The sequence below is a fragment of the Betta splendens genome, chromosome 9 (assembly GCF_900634795.4).
Source record: "Betta splendens chromosome 9, fBetSpl5.4, whole genome shotgun sequence".
Taxonomy (NCBI): Eukaryota; Metazoa; Chordata; class Actinopteri; order Anabantiformes; family Osphronemidae; genus Betta; species Betta splendens.
Window position 1 is genome coordinate 13,570,551 of NC_040889.2, and position 21,930 is coordinate 13,592,480.

At 39.2% G+C, this 21,930-nt stretch overlaps 1 protein-coding gene and 15 non-coding genes across 16 annotated transcripts in view; all 16 read left to right on the forward strand.

Moving 5' to 3' along the window:
- The window catches only part of zmat4a (zinc finger, matrin-type 4a), a 125,175-nt gene that overhangs the window by 71,603 nt on the left and 31,642 nt on the right, over window positions 1-21,930 (forward strand). The gene's annotated exons all lie outside the window — the stretch shown is intronic.
- Window positions 441-514, forward strand: trnan-guu (transfer RNA asparagine (anticodon GUU)). The gene has a single exon. It is a non-coding gene; the product is annotated as a tRNA-Asn (tRNA).
- On the forward strand, window positions 1,160-1,233 carry trnan-guu (transfer RNA asparagine (anticodon GUU)). Its single transcript has one exon. It is a non-coding gene; the product is annotated as a tRNA-Asn (tRNA).
- Window positions 4,220-4,293, forward strand: trnan-guu (transfer RNA asparagine (anticodon GUU)). The gene has a single exon. It is a non-coding gene; the product is annotated as a tRNA-Asn (tRNA).
- On the forward strand, window positions 4,937-5,010 carry trnan-guu (transfer RNA asparagine (anticodon GUU)). Its single transcript has one exon. It is a non-coding gene; the product is annotated as a tRNA-Asn (tRNA).
- trnan-guu (transfer RNA asparagine (anticodon GUU)) lies at window positions 6,330-6,403 on the forward strand. Its single transcript has one exon. It is a non-coding gene; the product is annotated as a tRNA-Asn (tRNA).
- trnan-guu (transfer RNA asparagine (anticodon GUU)) lies at window positions 7,065-7,138 on the forward strand. The gene has a single exon. It is a non-coding gene; the product is annotated as a tRNA-Asn (tRNA).
- On the forward strand, window positions 8,251-8,326 carry trnah-gug (transfer RNA histidin (anticodon GUG)). Its single transcript has one exon. It is a non-coding gene; the product is annotated as a tRNA-His (tRNA).
- On the forward strand, window positions 8,765-8,838 carry trnan-guu (transfer RNA asparagine (anticodon GUU)). The gene has a single exon. It is a non-coding gene; the product is annotated as a tRNA-Asn (tRNA).
- trnan-guu (transfer RNA asparagine (anticodon GUU)) lies at window positions 9,926-9,999 on the forward strand. The gene has a single exon. It is a non-coding gene; the product is annotated as a tRNA-Asn (tRNA).
- On the forward strand, window positions 12,855-12,928 carry trnan-guu (transfer RNA asparagine (anticodon GUU)). The gene has a single exon. It is a non-coding gene; the product is annotated as a tRNA-Asn (tRNA).
- trnan-guu (transfer RNA asparagine (anticodon GUU)) lies at window positions 13,407-13,480 on the forward strand. Its single transcript has one exon. It is a non-coding gene; the product is annotated as a tRNA-Asn (tRNA).
- Window positions 14,557-14,630, forward strand: trnan-guu (transfer RNA asparagine (anticodon GUU)). The gene has a single exon. It is a non-coding gene; the product is annotated as a tRNA-Asn (tRNA).
- On the forward strand, window positions 17,463-17,536 carry trnan-guu (transfer RNA asparagine (anticodon GUU)). Its single transcript has one exon. It is a non-coding gene; the product is annotated as a tRNA-Asn (tRNA).
- trnan-guu (transfer RNA asparagine (anticodon GUU)) lies at window positions 17,974-18,047 on the forward strand. The gene has a single exon. It is a non-coding gene; the product is annotated as a tRNA-Asn (tRNA).
- Window positions 19,115-19,188, forward strand: trnan-guu (transfer RNA asparagine (anticodon GUU)). The gene has a single exon. It is a non-coding gene; the product is annotated as a tRNA-Asn (tRNA).

Here is a 21,930-nt window from a genome sequence, read left to right on the forward strand (position 1 = left end):
ATACTTCTGAACCACCAGCATTCTCATTTGTAAAGAATAATTCATAGTTCTACAAATGACAAGCACTCGACAGCACCTAATACTTATTGTTAAGAAATAGAGGTCTAAATCAAATATAAATGCAAGGGTTTAGTGTCTCTGTGGCGCAATCGGTGAGCGAGTTTGGCTGTTAACTGGTGGTTGAGCCCCACCCATGGACGTGTAAAGTCTATAAACATCATTTACATAGGAATTCTCCCAACACCGTTTGTTTCACCTTTTTCAAACACAAATCATAGTAAATTTCCTCATCCCACATCGTCTTGAATACTTCTGAACCACCAGAATTTTGATTTGTAAAGAATAATTCATAGTTCTACAACTGACAAGCACTTGAGTGCATCTAGTACATATTGTTGTGTAATAGGGCTCTAAATGAAATCCAAAACCAAGGGCAAAATGTCTCTGTGGCGCAATCGGTCAGCGCGTTCGGCTGTTAACCGGAAGGCTGGTGGTTCGAGCCCACCCAGGGACGTGTAAATTCTTTAGACATCACATACAAATTAATTTTCGCCAAAGCTGCTTGATGTACATTTGTCAAAGAAAAGTTATTGGAAATTTCCTCCATCCCACATCGTCTTGAACACTTCTGAACCACCAGCATTCTGATTTGTAAAGAATAATTCATAGTTCTACAGCTGACAAGCACTTGAGTGCATCTAATACATATCGTTTTGAATACTTCTGAACCACCAGCATTCTGATTTGTAAAGAATAGTTCATAGTTCTACAACTGACAAGCACTCGACAGCACCTAATACTTATTGTTAAAAAATAGAGGTCTAAATGAAATATAAATGCAAGGGTTTAGTGTCTCTGTGGCGCAATCAGTGAGCGAGTTTGGCTGTTAACTGGTGGTTTGAGCCCACCCATGGACGTGTAAAGTCTATAAACATCATTTACATAGGAATTCTCCCCAACACCGTTTGTTTCACCTTTTTCAAACACAAATCATAGTAAATTTCCTCATCCCACATCGTCTTGAATACTTCTGAACCACCAGAATTCTGATTTTGTAAAGAATAATTCATAGCTCTACAACTGACAAGCACTTGAGTGCATCTAGTACATATTGTTGTGTAATAGGGCTCTAAATGAAATCCAAAACCAAGGGCAAAATGTCTCTGTGGCGCAATCGGTCAGCGCGTTCGGCTGTTAACCGGAAGGCTGGTGGTTCAAGCCCACCCAGGGACGTGTAAATTCTTTAGACATCACATACAAATTAATTTTCGCCAAAGCTGCTTGATGTACATTTGTCAAAGAAAAGTTATTGGAAATTTCCTCATCCCACATCGTCTTGAACACTTCTGAACCACCAGCATTCTGATTTGTAAAGAATAATTCATAGTTCTACAACTGACAAGCACTCAACAGCTTGAAGTTGAGAAAATTTTCCCATTCCACATCGTCTTGAATACTTCTATTTCTTGAAATTGAGGAAATTTTCTCACTCCACATCGTCTTGAATACTGAACCACCAGCATTCTGATTTGTAAAGAATAATTCATAGTTTCTACAACTGACAAGCACTTGAGTGCATCTAATACATATCGTCTTGAATACTTCTGAACCACCAGCATTCTGATTTGTAAAGAATAATTCATAGTTCTACAACTGACAAGCACTCGAGAGCACCTAATACTTATTGTTAAGAAATAGAGGTCTAAATCAAATATAAATGCAAGGGTTTAGTGTCTCTGTGGTGCAATCGGTGAGCGAGTTTGGCTGTTAACTGGTGATTTGAGCCCACCCATGGACGTGTAAAGTCTATAAACATCATTTACAAAGGAATTTCCCCAACACCGTTTGTTTCACCTTTTCAAACACAAATCATTGGAAATTTTCTCATCCCACATCGTCTTGAATACTTCTGAACCACCAGCATTCTGATTTGTAAAGAATAATTCATAGCTCTACAACTGACAAGCACTTGAGTGCATCTAATACATATCGTCTGAATACTTCTGAACCACCAGCATTCTCATTTGTAAAGAATAATTCATAGTTCTACAAATGACAAGCACTCGACAGCACCTAATACTTATTGTTAAGAAATAGAGGTCTAAATCAAATATAAATGCAAGGGTTTAGTGTCTCTGTGGCGCAATCGGTGAGCGAGTTTGGCTGTTAACTGGTGGTTTGAGCCCACCCATGGACGTGTAAAGTCTATAAACATCATTTACATAGGAATTCTCCCCAACACCGTTTGTTTCACCTTTTTCAAACACAAATCATAGGAAATTTCCTCATCCCATCCCACATCGTCTTGAATACTTCTGAACCACCAGAATTCTGATTTGTAAAGAATAATTCATAGTTCTACAACTGACAAGCACTTGAGTGCATCTAATACATATCGTCTTGAATACTTCTGAACCACCAGCATTCTGATTTGTAAAGAATAATTCATAGTTCTACAACTGACAAGCACTTGAGTATATCTAATACATATTGTTGTGTAATAGGGCTCTAAATGAAATCCAAAACCAAGGGCAAAATGTCTCTGTGGTGCAATCGGTCAGCGCGTCCGGCTGTTAACTTGAAGGCTGGTGGTTCGAGCCCACCCAGGGACGTGTAAATTCTTTAGACATCACATACAAATTAATTTTCGCCAAAGCTGCTTGATGTACATTTGTCAAAGAAAAGTTATTGGAAATTTCCTCATCCCACATCGTCTTGAACACTTCTGAACCACCAGCATTCTGATTTGTAAAGAATAATTCATAGTTCTACAACTGACAAGCACTTGAGTGCATCTAATACATCGTCTTGAATACTTCTGAACCACCAGCATTCTGATTTGTAAAGAATAATTCATAGTTCTACAACTGACAAGCACTCGAGAGCACCTAATACTTATTGTTAAGAAATAGAGGTCTAAATCAAATATAAATGCAAGGGTTTACTGTCTCTGTGGTGCAATCGGTGAGCGAGTTTGGCTGTTAACTGGTGATTTGAGCCCACCCATGGACGTGTAAAGTCTATAAACATCATTTACAAAGGAATCTTCCCCAACACCGTTTGTTTCACCTTTTTCAAACACAAATCATAGGAAATTTCCTCATCCCACATCGTCTTGAATACTTCTGAACCACCAGAATTCTGATTTGTAAAGAATAATTCATAGTTCTACAACTGACAAGCACTTGAGTGCATCTAGTACATATTGATGTGTAATAGGGCTCTAAATGAAATCCAAAACCAAGGGCAAAATGTCTCTGTGGTGCAATCGGTCAGCGCGTTCGGCTGTTAACTGGAAGGCTGGTGGTTCGAGCCCACCTAGGGACGTGTAAATTCTTTAGACATCACATACAAATTAATTTTCGCCAAAGCTGCTTGATGTACATTTGTCAAAGAAAAGTTATTGGAAATTTCCTCATCCCACATCGTCTTGAACACTTCTGAACCACCAGCATTCTGATTTGTAAAGAATAATTCATAGTTCTACAACTGACAAGCACTTGAGTGCATCTAATACATATCGTCTTGAATACTTCTGAACCACCAGCATTCTCATTTGTAAAGAATAATTCATAGTTCTACAAATGACAAGCACTCGACAGCACCTAATACTTATTGTTAAGAAATAGAGGTCTAAATCAAATATAAATGCAAGGGTTTAGTGTCTCTGTGGCGCAATCGGTGAGCGAGTTTGGCTGTTAACTGGTGGTTTGAGCCCACCCATGGACGTGTAAAGTCTATAAACATCATTTACATAGGAATTCTCCCCAACACCGTTTGTTTCACCTTTTTCAAACACAAATCATAGTAAATTTCCTCATCCCACATCGTCTTGAATACTTCTGAACCACCAGAATTTTGATTTGTAAAGAATAATTCATAGTTCTACAACTGACAAGCACTTGAGTGCATCTAGTACATATTGTTGTGTAATAATGTGTAATTGCACCACAGAGACATTTTGCCCTTGGTTTTGGATTTCATTTAGAGCCCTATTACACATCAATATGTACTAGATGCACTCAAGTGCTTGTCAGTTGTAGAACTATGAATTATTCTTTACAAATCAGAATTCTGGTGGTTCAGAAGTATTCAACCACCAGAATTTTGATTTGTAAAGAATAATTCATAGTTCTACAACTGACAAGCACTTGAGTGCATCTAGTACATATTGTTGTGTAATAGGGCTCTAAATGAAATCCAAAACCAAGGGCAAAATGTCTCTGTGGCGCAATCGGTCAGCGCGTTCGGCTGTTAACCGGAAGGCTGGTGGTTCGAGCCCACCCAGGGACGTGTAAATTCTTTAGACATCACATACAAATTAATTTTCGCCAAAGCTGCTTGATGTACATTTGTCAAAGAAAAGTTATTGGAAATTTCCTCATCCCACATCGTCTTGAACACTTCTGAACCACCAGCATTCTGATTTGTAAAGAATAATTCATAGTTCTACAGCTGACAAGCACTTGAGTGCATCTAATACATATCGTTTTGAATACTTCTGAACCACCAGCATTCTGATTTGTAAAGAATAATTCATAGTTCTACAACTGACAAGCACTCGACAGCACCTAATACTTATTGTTAAAAAACAGAGGTCTAAATGAAATATAAATGCAAGGGTTTAGTGTCTCTGTGGCGCAATCAGTGAGCGAGTTTGGCTGTTAACTGGTGGTTTGAGCCCACCCATGGACGTGTAAAGTCTATAAACATCATTTACATAGGAATTCTCCCCAACAACCGTTTGTTTCACCTTTTTCAAACACAAATCATAGTAAATTTCCTCATCCCACATCGTCTTGAATACTTCTGAACCACCAGAATTCTGATTTGTAAAGATAATTCATAGCTCTACAACTGACAAGCACTTGAGTGCATCTAGTACATATTGTTGTGTAATAGGGCTCTAAATGAAATCCAAAACCAAGGGCAAAATGTCTCTGTGGCGCAATCGGTCAGCGCGTTCGGCTGTTAACCGGAAGGCTGGTGGTTCAAGCCCACCCAGGGACGTGTAAATTCTTTAGACATCACATACAAATTAATTTTCGCCAAAGCTGCTTGATGTACATTTGTCAAAGAAAAGTTATTGGAAATTTCCTCATCCCACATCGTCTTGAACACTTCTGAACCACCAGCATTCTGATTTGTAAAGAATAATTCATAGTTCTACAACTGACAAGCACTCAACAGCTTGAAGTTGAGAAAATTTTCCCATTCCACATCGTCTTGAATACTTCTATTTCTTGAATTGAGGAAATTTTCTCACTCCACACATCGTCTTGAATACTGAACCACCAGCATTCTGATTTGTAAAGAATAATTCATAGTTCTACAACTGACAAGCACTTGAGTGCATCTAATACATATCGTTGAATACTTCTGAACCACCAGCATTCTGATTTGTAAAGAATAATTCATAGTTCTACAACTGACAAGCACTCGAGAGCACCTAATACTTATTGTTAAGAAATAGAGGTCTAAATCAAATATAAATGCAAGGGTTTAGTGTCTCTGTGGTGCAATCGGTGAGCGAGTTTGGCTGTTAACTGGTGATTGAGCCCACCCATGGACGTGTAAAGTCTATAAACATCATTTACAAAGGAATTTTTCCCCAACACCGTTGTTTCACCTTTTTCAAACACAAATCATTGGAAATTTTCTCATCCCACATCGTCTTGAATACTTCTGAACCACCAGCATTCTGATTTGTAAAGAATAATTCATAGCTCTAAACTGACAAGCACTTGAGTGCATCTAATACATATCGTCTTGAATACTTCTGAACCACCAGCATTCTCATTTGTAAAGAATAATTCATAGTTCTACAAATGACAAGCACTCGACAGCACCTAATACTTATTGTTAAGAAATAGAGGTCTAAATCAAATATAAATGCAAGGGTTTAGTGTCTCTGTGGCGCAATCGGTGAGCGAGTTTGGCTGTTAACTGGTGGTTTGAGCCCACCCATGGACGTGTAAAGTCTATAAACATCATTTACATAGGAATTCTCCCCAACACCGTTTGTTTCACCTTTTTCAAACACAAATCATAGGAAATTTCCTCATCCCACATCGTCTTGAATACTTCTGAACCACCAGAATTCTGATTTGTAAAGAATAATTCATAGTTCTACAACTGACAAGCACTTGAGTGCATCTAATACATATCGTCTTGAATACTTCTGAACCACCAGCATTCTGATTTGTAAAGAATAATTCATAGTTCTACAACTGACAAGCACTTGAGTGCATCTAGTACATATTGGCAGCACCTAATACATATTGTTGTGTAATAGGGCTCTAAATGAAATCCAAAACCAAGGGCAAAATGTCTCTGTGGCGCAATCGGTCAGCGCGTTCGGCTGTTAACCGGAAGGCTGGTGGTTCGAGCCCACCCAGGGACGTGTAAATTCTTTAGACATCACATACAAATTAATTTTCGCCAAAGCTGCTTGATGTACATTTGTCAAAGAAAAGTTATTGGAAATTTCCTCATCCCACATCGTCTTGAACACTTCTGAACCACCAGCATTCTCATTTGTAAAGAATAATTCATAGTTCTACAACTGACAAGCACTCAACAGCTTGAAATTGAGGAAATTTCCTCATTCCACATCGTCTTGAATACTCCTGAACCACCAGCATTCTGATTTGTAAAGAATAATTCATAGTTCTACAACTGACAAGCACTCGACAGCACCTAATACTTATTGTTAAGAAATAGAGGTCTAAATCAAATATAAATGCAAGGGTTTAGTGTCTCTGTGGCGCAATCGGTGAGCGAGTTTGGCTGTTAACTGGTGGTTTGAGCCCACCCATGGACGTGTAAAGTCTGTAAACATCATTTACAAAGGAATTTTCCCCAACACCGTTTGTTTCACCTTTTTCAAACACAAATCATTGGAAATTTTCTCATCCCACATCGTCTTGAATACTTCTGAACCACCAGCATTCTGATTTGTAAAGAATAATTCATAGCTCTACAACTGACAAGCACTCGGCAGCACCTAATACATATTGTTGTGTAATAGGGCTCTAAATGACATCCAAAACAAAGGGCAAAATGTCTCTGTGGCGCAATCGGTCAGCGCGTTCGGCTGTTAACCGGAAGGCTGGTGGTTCGAGCCCACCCAGGGACGTGTAAAGTCTTTAGACATCACATACAAATTAATTTTCGCCAAAGCTGTTTGATGTACATTTGTCAAAGAAAAGTTATTGGAAATTTCCTCATCCCACATCGTCTTGAACACTTCTGAACCACCAGCATTCTGATTTGTAAAGAATAATTCATAGTTCTACAACTGACAAGCACTCAACAGCTTGAAGTTGAGAAAATTTTCTCATTCCACATCGTCTTGAATACTTCTATTTCTTGAAATTGAGGAAATTTTCTCATTCCACATCGTCTTGAATACTGAACCACCAGCATTCTGATTTGGAAAGAATAATTCATAGTTCTACAACTGACAAGCACTCGACAGCACCTAATACTTATTGTTAAGAAATAGAGGTCTAAATCAAATATAAATGCAAGGGTTTAGTGTCTCTGTGGCGCAATCGGTGAGCGAGTTTGGCTGTTAACTGGTGGTTTGAGCCCACCCATGGACGTGTAAAGTCTATAAACATCATTTACAAAGGAATTTTCCCCAACACCGTTTGTTTCACCTTTTTCAAACACAAATCATTGGAAATTTTCTCATCCCACATCGTCTTGAATACTTCTGAACCACCAGCATTCTGATTTGTAAAGAATAATTCATAGCTCTACAACTGACAAGCACTTGAGTGCATCTAATACATATCGTCTTGAATACTTTTGAACCACCAGCATTCTCATTTGTAAAGAATAATTCATAGTTCTACAACTGACAAGCACTCGACAGCACCTAATACTTATTGTTAAGAAATAGAGGTCTAAATCAAATATAAATGCAAGGGTTTAGTGTCTCTGTGGCGCAATCGGTGAGTGAGTTTGGCTGTTAACTGGTGGTTTGAGCCCACCCATGGACGTGTAAAGTCTATAAACATCATTTACAAAGGAATTTTCCCCAACACCGTTTGTTTCACCTTTTTCAAACACAAATCATTGGAAATTTCCTCATCCCACATCGTCTTGAATACTTCTGAACCACCAGAATTCTGATTTGTAAAGAATAATTCATAGTTCTACAACTGACAAGCACTTGAGTGCATCTAGTACATATTGTTGTGTAATAGGGCTCTAAATGAAATCCAAAACAAAGGGCAAAATGTCTCTGTGGCGCAATCGGTCAGCGCGTTCGGTCGTGTTAACCGGAAGGCTGGTGGTTCGAGCCCACCCAGGGACGTGTAAAGTCTTTAGACATCACATACAAATTAATTTTCGCCAAAGCTGCTTGATGTACATTTGTCAAAGAAAAGTTATTGGAAATTTCCTTATCCCACATCGTCTAAATCAAATATAAATGCAAAGGTTTAGTGTCTCTGTGGCGCAATCGGTGAGCGAGTTTGGCTGTTAACTGGTGGTTTGAGCCCACCCATGGACGTGTAAAGTCTATAAACATCATTTACATAGGAATTCTCCCCAACACCGTTTGTTTCACCTTTTTCAAACACAAATCATAGGAAATTTCCTCATCCCACATCGTCTTGAATACTTCTAAACCACCAGCATTCTGATTTGTAAAGAATAATTCATAGCTCTACAACTGACAAGCACTCGGCAGCACCTAATACATATTGTTGGGTAATAGGGCTCTAAATGAAATCCAAAGCAAAGGGTAAATGTCTCTGTGGCGCAATCGGTCAGCGCGTTCGGCTGTTAACCGGAAGACTGGTGGTTCGAGCCCACCCAGGGACGTGTAAAGTCTTTAGACATCACATACAAATTAATTTTCGCCAAAGCTGCTTGATGTACATTTGTCAAAGAAAAGTTATTGGAAATTTCCTCATCCCACATCGTCTTGAACACTTCTGAACCACCAGCATTCTGATTTGTAAAGAATATTTCATAGTTCTACAACTGACAAGCACTCAACAGCTTGAAATTGAGGAAATTTACTCGTTCCACATCGTCTTGAATACTTCTGAACCACCAGCATTCTGATTTGGAAAGAATAATTCATAGTTCTACAACTGACAAGCACTCGACAGCACCTAATACTTATTGTTAAAAATAGAGGTCTAAATTAAATTAAATGCAAGGGTTTAGTGTCTCTGTGGCGCAATCGGTGAGCGAGTTTGGCTGTTAACTGGTGGTTTGAGCCCACCCATGGACGTGTAAAGTCTATAAACATCATTTACAAAGGAATTTTCCCCCACACCGTTTGTTTCACCACTTTTTCAAACACAAATCATTGGAAATTTTCTCATCCCACATCGTCTTGAATACTTCTGAACCACCAGCATTCTGATTTGTAAAGAATAATTCATAGCTCTACAACTGACAAGCACTTGAGTGCATCTAATACATATCGTCTTGAATACTTCTGAACCACCAGCATTCTGATTTGTAAAGAATAATTCATAGTTCTACAACTGACAAGCACTCGACAGCACCTAATACTTATTGTTAAGAAATAGAGGTCTAAATCAAATATAAATGCAAGGGTTTAGTGTCTCTGTGGCGCAATCGGTGAGCGAGTTTGGCTGTTAACTGGTGGTTTGAGCCCACCCATGGACGTGTAAAGTCTATAAACATCATTTACATAGGAATTCCCCAACACCGTTTGTTTCATCACACTTTTCATCACATCATCACATCACCTTTTTCAAACACAATCATAGAAATTTCCTCATCCCACATCGTCTTGAATACTTCTGAACCACCAGAATTCTGATTTTTAAAGAATAATTCATAGTTCTACAACTGACAAGCACTTGAGTGCATCTAGTACATATTGTTGTGTAATAGGGCTCTAAATGAAATCCAAAACAAAGGGCAAAATGTCTCTGTGGCGCAATCGGTCAGCGCGTTCGGCTGTTAACCGGAAGGCTGGTGGTTCGAGCCCACCCAGGGACGTGTAAGTCTATAAACATCATTACAAAGGAATTTTCACAACACCACACCGTTTGTTTCATTCACTCACATTTTTCAACCAACACAATCATTGGAAATTTCCTCCTCATCCCACATCGTCTTGAATACTTCTGAACCACCAGCATTCTGATTTGGAAAGAAAAATTCATAGCTCTACAACTGACAAGCACTCGGCAGCACCTAATACATATTGTTGTGTAATAGGGCTCTAAATGAAATCCAAAACAAAGGGCAAAATGTCTCTGTGGCGCAATCGGTCACCGCGTTCGGCTGTTAACCGGAAGGCTGGTGGTTTGAGCCCACCCAGGGACGTGAAAAGTCTTTAGACATCACATACAAATTAATTTTCGCCAAAGCTGCTTGATGTACATTTGTCAAAGAAAAGTTATTGGAAATTTCCTTATCCCACATCGTCTTGATCAAATATAAATGCAAAGGTTTAGTGTCTCTGTGGCGCAATCGGTGAGCGAGTTTGGCTGTTAACTGGTGGTTTGAGCCCACCCATGGACGTGTAAAGTCTATAAACATCATTTACATAGGAATTCTCCCCAACACCGTTTGTTTCACCTTTTTCAAACACAAATCATAGGAAATTTCCTCATCCCACATCGTCTTGAATACTTCTAAACCACCAGAATTCTGATTTGTAAAGAATAATTCATAGTTCTACAACTGACAAGCACTTGAGTGCATCTAGTACATATTGTTGTGTAATAGGGCTCTAAATGAAATCCAAAACAAAGGGAAAAATGTCTCTGTGGCACAATCGGTCAGCGCGTTCGGCTGTTAATTGGAAGGCTGGTGGTTTGAGCCCACCCAGGGACGTGTAAAGTCTTTAGACATCACATACAAATTAATTTTCGCCAAAGCTGCTTGATGTACATTTGTCAAAGAAAAGTTATTGGAAATTTCCTCATCCCACATCGTCTTGAACACTTCGGAACCACCAGCATTCTGATTTGTAAAGAATAATTCATAGTTCTACAACTGACAAGCACTCGACAGCACCTAATACTTATTGTTAAGAAATAGAGGTCTAAATCAAATATAAATGCAAGGGTTCAGTGTCTCTGTGGCGCAATCGGTGAGTGAGTTTGGCTGTTAACTGGTGGTTTGAGCCCACCCATGGACGTGTAAAGTCTATAAACATCATTTACATAGGAATTCTCCCCAACACCGTTTGTTTCACCTTTTTCAAACACAAATCATAGGAAATTTCCTCATCCCACATCGTCTTGAATACTTCTGAACCACCAGAATTCTGATTTGTAAAGAATAATTCATAGTTCTACAACACTGACAAGACTTGAGTGCATCTAGTACATATTGTTGTGTAATAGGGCTCTAAATGAAATCCAAAACAAGGGCAAAATGTCTCTGTGGCACAATCGGTCAGCGCGTTCGGCTGTTAATGGAAGGCTGGTGGTTCGAGCCCACCCAGGGACGTGTAAAGTCTTTAGACATCACATACAAATTAATTTTCGCCAAAGCTGCTTGATGTACAGTTGTCAAAGAAAAGTTTTGGAAATTTCCTCATCCCACATCGTCTTGAACACTTCGAACCACCAGCATTCTGATTTGTAAAGAATATTTCATAGTTCTACAACTGACAAGCACTCAACAGCTTGAAATTGAGGAAATGTACTCGTTCCACATCGTCTTGAATACTTCTGAACCACCAGCATTCTGATTTGTAAAGAATAATTCATAGTTCTACAACTGACAAGCACTCGAGAGCACCTAATACTTATTGTTAAGAAATAGAGGTCTAAATTAAATATAAATGCAAGGGTTTAGTGTCTCTGTGGCGCAATCGGTGAGCGAGTTTGGCTGTTAACTGGTGGTTTGAGCCCACCCATGGACGTGTAAAGTCTATAAACATCATTTACATAGGAATTCTCCCCAACACCGTTTGTTTCACCTTTTTCAAACACAAATCATAGGAAATTTCCTCATCCCACATCGTCTTGAATACTTCTGAACCACCAGAATTCTGATTTGTAAAGTATAATTCATAGTTCTACAACTGACAAGCACTTGAGTGCATCTAGTACATATTGTTTGTGTAATAGGGCTCTAAATGAAATCCAAAACAAAGGGCAAAATGTCTCTGTGGCGCAATCGGTCAGCGCGTTCGGCTGTTAACCGGAAGGCTGTGGTTTGAGGCCCACCCATGGACGTGTAAGTCTATAAACATCATTTACAAAGGAATTTTCCCCAACAACCGTTTGTTTCATTTTCACATCACCTTTTTCATCAACACAAATCATTGGAAATTTTCTCATCCCACATCGTCTGAATACTTCTGAACCACCAGCATTCTGATTTGTAAAGAATAATTCATAGCTCTAACAACTGACAAGCACTTGAGTGCATCTAATACATATCGTCTTGAATACTTTGAACCACCAGCATTCCATTTGTAAAGAATAATTCATAGTTCTACAACTGACAAGCACTCACAGCCCTAATACTTATTGTTAAGAAATAGAGGTCTAAATCAAATATAAATGCAAGGGTTTAGTGTCTCTGTGGCGCAATCGGTGAGTGAGTTTGGCTGTTAACTGGTGGTTTGAGCCCACCCATGGACGTGTAAAGTCTATAAACATCATTTACAAAGGAATTTTCACCAACACCGTTTGTTTCACACTTTTCATCTTTAAAACACAAATCATTGGAAATTTCCTCATCCCACATCGTCTTGAATACTTCTGAACCACCAGAATTCTGATTTGTAAAGAATAATTCATAGTTCTACAACTGACAAGCACTTGAGTGCATCTAGTACATATTGTTGTGTAATAGGGCTTAAATGAAATCCAAACAAAGGGCAAAATGTCTCTGTGGCGCAATCGGTCAGCGCGTTCGGCTGTTAACCGGAAGGCTGGTGGTTTGAGCCCACCCAGGGACGTGTAAAGTCTTTAGACATCACATACAAATTAATTTTCGCCAAAGCTGCTGATGTACATTTGTCAAAGAAAAGTTATTGGAAATTTCCTTATCCCACATCGTCTAAATCAAATATAAATGCAAAGGTTTAGTGTCTCTGTGGCGCAATCGGTGAGCGAGTTTGGCTGTTAACTGGTGGTTTGAGCCCACCCATGGACGTGTAAAGTCTATAAACATCATTTACATAGGAATTTCTTCCTCCCCACACCGTTTGTTATCATCACAACAGTCATTATCACATTCCATTCATTCACACCTTTTTCAAACACAAATCATAGGAAATTTCCTCATCCCACATCGTCTTGAATACTTCTAAACCACCAGCATTCTGATTTGTAAAGAATAATTCATAGCTCTACAACTGACAAGCACTCGGCAGCACCTAATACATATTGTTGGGTAATAGGGCTCTAAATGAAATCCAAAGCAAAGGGTAAAATGTCTCTGTGGCGCAATCGGTCAGCGCGTTCGGCTGTTAACCGGAAGACTGGTGGTTCGAGCCCACCCAGGGACGTGTAAAGTCTTTAGACATCACATACAAATTAATTTTATTTTCGCCAAAGCTGCTTGATGTACATTTGTCAAAGAAAAGTTATTGGAAATTTCCTCATCCCACTCGTCTTGAACACTTCTGAACCACCAGCATTGATTTGTAAAGAATATTTCATAGTTCTACAACTGACAAGCACTCAACAGCTTGAAATTGAGGAAATTTCTCGTTCCACATCGTCTTGAATACTTCTGAACCACCAGCATTCTGATTTGGAAAGAATAATTCATAGTTCTACAACTGACAAGCACTCGACAGCACCTAATACTTATTGTTAAGAAATAGAGGTCTAAATTAATAAATGCAAGGGTTTAGTGTCTCTGTGGCGCAATCGGTGAGCGAGTTTGGCTGTTAACCTGGTGGTTTGAGCCCACCCATGGACGTGTAAAGTCTATAAACATCATTTACAAAGGAATTTTCCCCAACACCGTTTGTTTCACCCTTTTTCAAACACAAATCATTGGAAATTTTCTCATCCCACATCGTCTTGAATACTTCTGAACCACCAGCATTCTGATTTGTAAAGAATAATTCATAGCTCTACAACTGACAAGCACTTGAGTGCATCTAATACATATCGTCTTGAATACTTCTGAACCACCAGCATTCTAATTTGTAAAGAATAATTCATAGTTCTACAACTGACAAGCACTCGACAGCACCTAATACTTATTGTTAAGAAATAGAGGTCTAAATCAAATATAAATGCAAGGGTTCAGTGTCTCTGTGGCGCAATCGGTGAGTGAGTTTGGCTGTTAACTGGTGGTTTGAGCCCACCCATGGACGTGTAAAGTCTATAAACATCATTTACAAAGGAATTCTCCCCAACACCGTTTTTCACATCAATCTTCATCATTTCAAACACAAATCATAGGAAAATTTCCTCTCCATCCCACATCGTCTTGAATACTTCTGAACCACCAGAATTCTGATTTTTAAAGAATAATTCATAGTTCTACAACTGACAAGCACTTGAGTGCATCTAGTACATATTGTTGTGTAATAGGGCTCTAAATGAAATCCAAAACAAAGGGCAAAATGTCTCTGTGGCGCAATCGGTCAGCGCGTTCGGCTGTTAACCGGAAGGCTAGTGGTTCGAGCCCACCCAGGGACGTGTAAAGTCTATAAACATCATTTACAAAGGAATTTTCACCAACACCGTTTGTTTCACCTTTTTCAAACACAAATCATTGGAAATTTCCTCATCCCACATCGTCTTGAATACTTCTGAACCACCAGCATTCTGATTTGGAAAGAAAAATTCATAGCTCTACAACTGACAAGCACTCGGCAGCACCTAATACATATTGTTGTGTAATAGGGCTCTAAATGAAATCCAAAACAAAGGGCAAAATGTCTCTGTGGCGCAATCGGTCACCGCGTTCGGCTGTTAACCGGAAGGCTGGTGGTTTGAGCCCACCCAGGGACGTGAAAAGTCTTTAGACATCACATACAAATTAATTTTCGCCAAAGCTGCTTGATGTACATTTGTCAAAGAAAAGTTATTGGAAATTTCCTTATCCCACATCGTCTTGATCAAATATAAATGCAAAGGTTTAGTGTCTCTGTGGCGCAATCGGTGAGCGAGTTTGGCTGTTAACTGGTGGTTTGAGCCCACCCATGGACGTGTAAAGTCTATAAACATCATTTACATAGGAATTCCCTCCAACCAACACCGTTTGTTTCACACCTTTTTCCAAACACAAATCATAGGAAATTTCCTCATCCCACATCGTCTTGAATACTTCTGAACACCACCAGAATTCTGATTTGTAAAGAATAATTCATAGTTCTACAACTGACAAGCACTTGAGTGCATCTAGTACATATTGTTGTGTAATAGGGCTCTAAATGAAATCCAAAACAAAGGGAAAAATGTCTCTGTGGCACAATCGGTCAGCGCGTTCGGCTGTTAATTGGAAGGCTGGTGGTTTGAGCCCACCCAGGGACGTGTAAAGTCTTTAGACATCACATACAAATTAATTTTCGCCAAAGCTGCTTGATGTACATTTGTCAAAGAAAAGTTATTGGAAATTTCCTCATCCCACATCGTCTTGAAAACTTCGGAACCACCAGCATTCTGATTTGTAAAGAATAATTCATAGTTCTACAACTGACAAGCACTCGACAGCACCTAATACTTATTGTTAAGAAATAGAGGTCTAAATCAAATATAAATGCAAGGGTTCAGTGTCTCTGTGGCGCAATCGGTGAGTGAGTTTGGCTGTTAACTGGTGGTTTGAGCCACCCATGGACGTGTAAAGTCTATAACATCATTTACATAGGAATTTCCCCAACACCGTTTTGTTTCACCTTTTTCAAACACAAATCATAGAAAATTTCCTCATCCCACATCGTCTTGAATACTTCTAAACCACCAGAATTCTGATTTGTAAAGAATAATTCATAGTTCTACAACTGACAAGGACTTGAGTGCATCTAGTACATATTGTTGTGTAATAGGGCTCTAAATGAAATCCAAAACAAAGGGCAAATGTCTCTGTGGCACAATCGGTCAGCGCGTTCGGCTGTTAATTGGAAGGCTGGTGGTTCGAGCCCACCCAGGGACGTGTAAAGTCTTTAGACATCACATACAAATTAATTTTCGCCAAAGCTGCTTGATGTACAGTTGTCAAAGAAAAGTTATTGGAAATTTCCTCATCCCACATCGTCTTGAACACTTCGGAACCACCAGCATTCTGATTTGTAAAGAATATTTCATAGTTCTACAACTGACAAGCACTCAACAGCTTGAAATTGAGGAAATTACTCATTTCCACATCGTCTTGAATACTTCTGAACCACCAGCATTCTGATTTGTAAAGAATAATTCATAGTTCTACAACTGACAAGCACTCGAGAGCACCTAATACTTATTGTTAAGAAATAGAGGTCTAAATTAAATATAAATGCAAGGGTTTAGTGTCTCTGTGGCGCAATCGGTGAGCGAGTTTGGCTGTTACTGGTGGTTTGAGCCACCCCATGGACGTGTAAAGTCTATAAACATCATTTACATAGGAATTCTCCCCAACACCGTTTGTTTCACCTTTTTCAAACACAAATCATAGGAAATTTCCTCATCCCACATCGTCTTGAATACTTCTGAACCACCAGAATTCTGATTTGTAAAGTATAATTCATAGTTCTACAACTGACAAGCACTTGAGTGCATCTAGTACATATTGTTGTGTAATAGGGCTCTAAATGAAATCCAAAACAAAGGGCAAAATGTCTCTGTGGCGCAATCGGTCAGCGCGTTCGGCTGTTAACCGGAAGGCTGGTGGTTTGAGCCCACCCATGGACGTGTAAAGTCTATAAACATCATTTACAAAGGAATTTTCCCCAACACCGTTTGTTTCACCTTTTTCAAACACAAATCATTGGAAATTTTCTCATCCCACATCGTCTTGAATACTTCTGAACCACCAGCATTCTGATTTGTAAAGAATAATTCATAGCTCTACAACTGACAAGCACTTGAGTGCATCTAATACATATCGTCTTGAATACTTTTGAACCACCAGCATTCTCATTTGTAAAGAATAATTCATAGTTCTACAACTGACAAGCACTCAACAGCACCTAATACTTATTGTTAAGAAATAGAGGTCTAAATCAAATATAAATGCAAGGGTTTAGTGTCTCTGTGGCGCAATCGGTGAGTGAGTTTGGCTGTTAACTGGTGGTTTGAGCCCACCCATGGACGTGTAAAGTCTATAAACATCATTTACAAAGGAATTTCCCCAACACCGTTTGTTTCACCTTTTTCAAACACAAATCATTGGAAATTTCCTCATCCCACATCGTCTTGAATACTTCTGAACCACCAGAATTCTGATTTGTAAAGAATAATTCATAGTTCTACAACTGACAAGCACTTGAGTGCATCTAGTACATATTGTTGTGTAATAGGGCTTTAAATGAAATCCAAAACAAAGGGCAAAATGTCTCTGTGGCGCAATCGGTCAGCGCGTTCGGCTGTTAACCGGAAGGCTGGTGGTTCGAGCCCACCCAGGGACGTGTAAAGTCTTTAGACATCACATACAAATTAATTTTCGCCAAAGCTGCTTGATGTACATTTGTCAAAGAAAAGTTATTGGAAATTTCCTTATCCCACATCGTCTAAATCAAATATAAATGCAAAGGTTTAGTGTCTCTGTGGCGCAATCGGTGAGCGAGTTTGGCTGTTAACTGGTGGTTTGAGCCCACCCATGGACGTGTAAAGTCTATAAACATCATTTACATAGGAATTCTCCCCAACACCGTTTGTTTCACCTTTTTCAAACACAAATCATAGGAAATTTCCTCATCCCACATCGTCTTGAATACTTCTAAACCACCAGCATTCTGATTTGTAAAGAATAATTCATAGCTCTACAACTGACAAGCACTCGGCAGCACCTAATACATATTGTTGGGTAATAGGGCTCTAAATGAAATCCAAGCAAAGGTAAAATGTCTCTGTGGCGCAATCGGTCAGCGCGTTCGGCTGTTAACCGGAAGACTGGTGGTTCGAGCCCACCCAGGGACGTGTAAAGTCTTTAGACATCACATACAAATTAATTTTCGCCAAAGCTGCTTGATGTACATTTGTCAAGAAAAGTTATTGGAAATTTCCTCATCCCACATCGTCTTGAACACTTCTGAACCACCAGCATTCTGATTTGTAAAGAATAATTCATAGTTCTACAACTGACAAGCACTCAACAGCTTGAAATTGAGGAAATTTACTCGTTCCACATCGTCTTGAATACTTCTGAACCACCAGCATTCTGATTTGTAAAGAATAATTCATAGTTCTACAACTGACAAGCACTCGACAGCACCTAATACTTATTGTTAAGAAATAGAGGTCTAAAATTAAATATAAATGCAAGGGTTTAGTGTCTCTGTGGCGCAATCGGTGAGCGAGTTTGGCTGTTAACTGGTGGTTTGAGCCCACCCATGGACGTGTAAAGTCTATAAACATCATTTACAAAGGAATTTTCCCCAACACCGTTTGTTTCACCTTTTTCAAACACAAATCATTGGAAATTTTCTCATCCCACATCGTCTTGAATACTTCTGAACCACCAGCGTTCTGATTTGTAAAGAATAATTCATAGCTCTACAACGACAAGCACTTGAGTGCATCTAATACATATCGTCTTGGAATACTTCTGAACCACCCAGCATTCTAATTTGTAAAGAATAATTCATAGTTCTACAACTGACAAGCATCTCGACAGCACCTAATACTTATTGTTAAGAATAGAGGTCTAAATCAAATATAAATGCAAGGGTTCAGTGTCTCTGTGGCGCAATCGGTGAGTGAGTTTGGCTGTTAACTGGTGGTTTGAGCCCACCCATGGACGTGTAAAGTCTATAAACATCATTTACATAGGAATTCTCCCCAACACCGTTTGTTTCACCTTTTTCAAACACAAATCATAGAAAATTTCCTCATCCCACATCGTCTTGAATACTTCTGAACCACCAGAATTCTGATTTTTAAAGAATAATTCATAGTTCTACAACTGACAAGCACTTGAGTGCATCTAGTACATATTGTTGTGTAATAGGGCTCTAAATGAAATCCAAAACAAAAGGGGCAAAATTGTCTCTGTGGCGCAATCGGTCAGCGCGTTCGGCTGTTAACCGGAAGGCTAGTGGTTCGAGCCCACCCAGGGACGTGTAAAGTCTATAAACATCATTTACAAAGGAATTTTCACCAACACCGTTTGTTTCACCTTTTTCAAACACAAATCATTGGAAATTTCCTCATCCCACATCGTCTTGAATACTTCTGAACCACCAGCATTCTGATTTGGAAAGAAAAATTCATAGCTCTACAACTGACAAGCACTCGGCAGCACCTAATACATATTGTTGTGTAATAGGGCTCTAAATGAAATCCAAAACAAAGGGCAAAATGTCTCTGTGGCGCAATCGGTCACCGCGTTCGGCTGTTAACCGGAAGGCTGGTGGTTTGAGCCCACCCAGGGACGTGAAAAGTCTTTAGACATCACATACAAATTAATTTTCGCCAAAGCTGCTTGATGTACATTTGTCAAAGAAAAGTTATTGGAAATTTCCTTATCCCACATCGTCTTGATCAAATATAAATGCAAAGGTTTAGTGTCTCTGTGGCGCAATCGGTGAGCGAGTTTGGCTGTTAACTGGTGGTTTGAGCCCACCCATGGACGTGTAAAGTCTATAAACATCATTTACATAGGAATTCTCCCCAACACCGTTTGTTTCACCTTTTTCAAACACAAATCATAGGAAATTTCCTCATCCCACATCGTCTTGAATACTTCTAAACCACCAGAATTCTGATTTGTAAAGAATAATTCATAGTTCTACAACTGACAAGCACTTGAGTGCATCTAGTACATATTGTTGTGTAATAGGGCTCTAAATGAAATCCAAAACAAAGGGAAAAATGTCTCTGTGGCACAATCGGTCAGCGCGTTCGGCTGTTAATTGGAAGGCTGGTGGTTTGAGCCCACCCAGGGACGTGTAAAGTCTTTAGACATCACATACAAATTAATTTTCGCCAAAGCTGCTTGATGTACTTTGTCAAGAAAGTTATTGGAAATTTCCTCATCCCACATCGTCTTGAAAACTTCGGAACCACCAGCATTCTGATTTGTAAAGAATAATTCATAGTTCTACAACTGACAAGCACTCGACAGCACCTAATACTTATTGTTAAGAAATAGAGGTCTAAATCAAATATAAATGCAAGGGTTCAGTGTCTCTGTGGCGCAATCGGTGAGTGAGTTTGGCTGTTAACTGGTGGTTTGAGCCCACCCATGGACGTGTAAGTCTATAAACATCATTTACATAGGAATTTCTCCCCAACACCGTTTGTTTCACCTTTTTCAAACACAAATCATAGAAAATTTCCTCATCCCACATCGTCTTGAATACTTCTAAACCACCAGAATTCTGATTTGTAAAGAATAATTCATAGTTCTACAACTGACAAGGACTTGAGTGCATCTAGTACATATTGTTGTGTAATAGGGCTCTAAATGAAATCCAAAACAAAGGGCAAAATGTCTCTGTGGCACAATCGGTCAGCGCGTTCGGCTGTTAATTGGAAGGCTGGTGGTTCGAGCCCACCCAGGGACGTGTAAAGTCTTTAGACATCACATACAAATTAATTTTCGCCAAGCTGCTTGATGTACAGTTGTCAAAGAAAAGTTATTGGAAATTTCCTCATCCCACATCGTCTTGAACACTTCGGAACCACCAGCATTCTGATTTGTAAAGAATATTTCATAGTTCTACACTGACAAGCACTCAACAGCTTGAAATTGAGGAAATGTACTCGTTCCACATCGTCTTGAATACTTCTGAACCACCAGCATTCTGATTTGTAAAGATAATTCATAGTTCTACAACTGACAAGCACTCCGAGAGCACCTAATACTTATTGTTAAGAAATAGAGGTCTAAATTAAATATAAATGCAAGGGTTTTTAGTGTCTCTGTGGCGCAATCGGTGAGCGAGTTTGGGTGCTGTTACCTGGGTGGTTTGAGCCCACCCATGGACGTTGTAAAGTCTATAAACATCATTTACATAGGAATTCTCACCAACACCGTTTGTTTCACCTCTTTTTCAAACACAAATCATAGGAAATTTCCTCATCCCACATCGTCTTGAATACTTCTGAACACCAGAATTCGGATTTGTAAAGTATAATTTCATAGTTCTACAACTGACAAGCACTTGAGTGCATCTAGTACATATTGTTGTGTAATAGGCTCTAAATGAAATCCAAAACAAAGGGCAAAATGTCTCTGTGGCGCAATCGGTCAGCGCGTTCGGCTGTTAACCGGAAGGCTGGTGGTTTGAGCCCACCCATGGACGTGTAAAGTCTATAACATCATTTAAAAGGAATTTTCTCCCCAACACCGTTTGTTTTCATCATCACCTTTTTCAAACACAAATCATTGGGAAATTTCTCATCCCACATCGTCTTGAATACTTCTGAACCACCAGCATTCTGATTTGTAAAGAATAATTCATAGCTCTACAACTGACAAGCACTTGAGTGCATCTAATACATATCGTCTTGAATACTTTTGAACCACCAGCATTCTCATTTGTAAAGAATAATTCATAGTTCTACAACTGACAAGCACTCAACAGCACCTAATACTTATTGTTAAGAAATAGAGGTCTAAATCAAATATAAATGCAAGGGTTAGTGTCTCTGTGGCGCAATCGGTGAGTGAGTTTGGCTGTTAACTGGTGGTTTGAGCCCACCCATGGACGTGTAAAGTCTATAAACATCATTTACAAAGGAATTTTCCCCAACACCGTTTGTTTCACCTTTTTCAAACACAAATCATTGGAAATTTCCTCATCCCACATCGTCTTGAATACTTCTGAACCACCAGAATTCTGATTTGTAAAGAATA